The sequence below is a fragment of the Sapajus apella genome, unplaced genomic scaffold, assembly GCF_009761245.1.
Source record: "Sapajus apella isolate SASKATOON/1434 unplaced genomic scaffold, GSC_monkey_1.0 scaffold2346, whole genome shotgun sequence".
NCBI classification, from domain to species: Eukaryota; Metazoa; Chordata; class Mammalia; order Primates; family Cebidae; genus Sapajus; species Sapajus apella.
In genome coordinates this window covers 1-2,750 of record NW_022439272.1, presented here as the reverse complement: position 1 = coordinate 2,750, position 2,750 = coordinate 1, and the positions used below count along the sequence as shown (strand labels likewise).

Sequence of the window (2,750 nt, the reverse complement as noted above, 5' to 3'; positions counted from 1 at the left end):
TCCTCCTTTTTTTTGCTCTCCATTTGCTTGATAAATCTTCCTCCCTCCCTTTATTTTGAGCCTATGTGTGTCCTTGCACGTAAGATGGGTTTCCTGAATACAGCACACTGATGGGTCTTGACTTTTTATCCAATTTGCCAGTCTGTGTCTTTTGATTAGGGCATTTAGCCCATTTACATTTAAGGTTAATATTGTTATGTGTGAATTTGATCCTGCCATTTTGATGCTATCTGGTTGTTTTGCCCATTGACACATTTTTTTTCATTGTGTTGATGGTCTTTACCATTTGGTATGTTTTTGGAGTGGCTGGTACTTGCAGTTTCATATGATTAAACCTAATACAGAAATCAGTCACATTCCTGTCTACCAGCAGTAATCATTTAGTAAATGCATACTTTTTTAAAGGTCCTATTCACAGTAGCCACAAAAAAAGTATCCAGGAAATAGCTAAATAAGAAATGTATATCTTGGGGAGGAACATAATCAAAAGACCTGAATAAACAGAGAGATACCATGTTCATGGATGGGAAGGCTCCATATCATAAAGAGGTAATTTTCCCTAAATAAGTTTATAAATTTGATAAATGCTAATAAAAATTTCAAATGATTAAGGGTGAGTCAAATAGGCCAATAGAAGAGACTAGGGGGAAAAATCCAGATATATTGACAACCTAAGTGTAAACTTCAAAACTTTTACAAGAAACTGTTGGCAAATATCTTCATTGCCTTAGCATAAGAAAAGATTTTATAAACAAAAGATGAAATTATAAGATGCATCATATGGCTGCCTGCCATGCCATTTCTAGAGCTGGACATGAATTTGCTTGCAAACTGAGTGCCCATGGGGCTGGAGAAATGGCTCTGCAATGCCACTGCCTCCATCCTGGGCAAACCTGCGGACCACATGAACGTGACTGTCTGGCTGGGCCTGGCCCTGGCGCTGAGTGGGTTCACTGAGCCCTGTGCACAGCCGTCCATCTCCTCCATTGGCATAGTGGGCGCCTCCGAGGACCACCGCAACCACAGCGCCCACTTCTTTGAGTTTCTCACCAAGGGGCTAGCTCCAGAGCAGGACAGGATAATTATCTGCTTTTTACCCCTGGAGCCCTGGCAGATTGGCAAGAAAGGGACAGTCATGACATTTTTATGATTGGCACAGAGGGATCCAGGGCATCTGTGAGCTGGCTACCTCTTCCAGGAATACCTCTTTGCAGAGTGAGGGCCTGGTGATACCAGCTTCAGATAATCCTGCATGCAACATTCCTGTGATCACATAATCCTCTTCTTCATCCTCATACAAAATAAATGAAGAGAGCTTCCTCATTCAAAAAAAAAAAAAAAAGATGCATCATATGATTGTATTAACTGTAAATCTTATGTATGACAAAAGATGCCTTAAACAAAAGACAAACTGTAGACAGAGGATATTTACAACACATCTGACTGCCAGAGGCCTTGTATTCAGAATATATAAAAAAAACTCTAATCATTTAATATGAAAAATACAAACAACCTAATCAAAAAATAGGCAAAGTTTGGTTGATTTCTTGGAATATGTATTGCCTATTATTTTGTTTCTGCCAATATTAAATATGATATTTCTATTGATAGCACCTTCAAAGCAGTTTAGTTCTTATTAGTTTTGGTAAATTTGTATGTGAGTGGTGGCTATAGTGGTGATTATATGTGTTTTTGTTTTTGAATATTTTGAGACGGAGTTTCACTCTTGTTTGCCCAGGCTGGAGTTCAGTGGCATGATCTCGGCTCACCGCAACCTCTGCCTCCCAGGTTCGAGTGATTCTCCCACCTCAGCCTCCTGAGTAGCTGGGATTACAGGCATGCGCCACCACACCTGGTTAATTTTGTATTTTTAGCAAAGATGGGGTTCCTCCATGTTGGTCATGCTGGTCTTGAACTCCTGGCTTCAGGTGATTCACCTGCCTTGGCCTCCCAAAGTGCTGAGATTATAGGTGTGAGCCACTGTGCCTGGCCATGATTATATTTTTGTGAACTCACAGAAGAGAAAAGAAAATGGCCAATAGATATATGAAGAAATGTTCAGTTTTACTTTAATAATTTAGAAAATGCAAATTTAAAAAATTTTAAATTCTGAGAGTGGTCAGTCACATTTGACTAAGAGCCAGGTTTGTAATCCATCTCACAGCTCAGCCATGTACCAGCAATGCAGACCCAGACAAATTTTGTCTGACTATATCCTTTTTTTTAATTTTTTTTATTTTTTTTTTATTTTTTATTTTTCCCCATTTATTTATTTTACTGCATTTTAGGTTTTGGTGTTTTTTTTTTTTTTTTTTTTTTTTTCTGAGACTAGGTCTTGCTCTGTTGCCCAGGCTAGAGGGCAGTGGTGCGATCTCAGCTCACTGTAACCTCTGCCTCCAGGGTTCAAGCAATTCTTCTACTTCAGCCTCCCAAGTAGCTGGGACTACAGGCGCTCACCACCATACCTGGCTAATTTTTATATTTTTAGTAGAGACAGGGTTTCATCATGTTGGCCATGCTGGTCTTGAACTCCTGACCTTAAGTGATCTACTTGCCTTGGCCTCCCAAAGTGCTGAGATTACAGGCATGAGCTACTGCGCCCAGCCTGTCTGACTATATTCTACTTGGATAGATCTTAAATAAATGGAGAGTAACCTACCTCTGAAAATGCCAGCTAGCTAGCTTCTTACTCAGAGCCCTCCTAGGTGGCATTACCTTGGTGAAGTCATAACTAGGGTCTAGACCTTATC

The 2,750-nt window shown here is 40.0% G+C and overlaps 1 pseudogene across 1 annotated transcript; it reads left to right on the top strand.

Annotated features, from left to right (window-relative positions):
• The first annotated feature begins 793 nt into the window (after positions 1-793).
• On the top strand, positions 794-1,342 carry LOC116547200 (annotated as a pseudogene). Its single transcript, XR_004266974.1, has one exon. The product of XR_004266974.1 is annotated as a D-dopachrome decarboxylase pseudogene (transcript).
• The last annotated feature ends 1,408 nt before the right edge of the window (positions 1,343-2,750 follow it).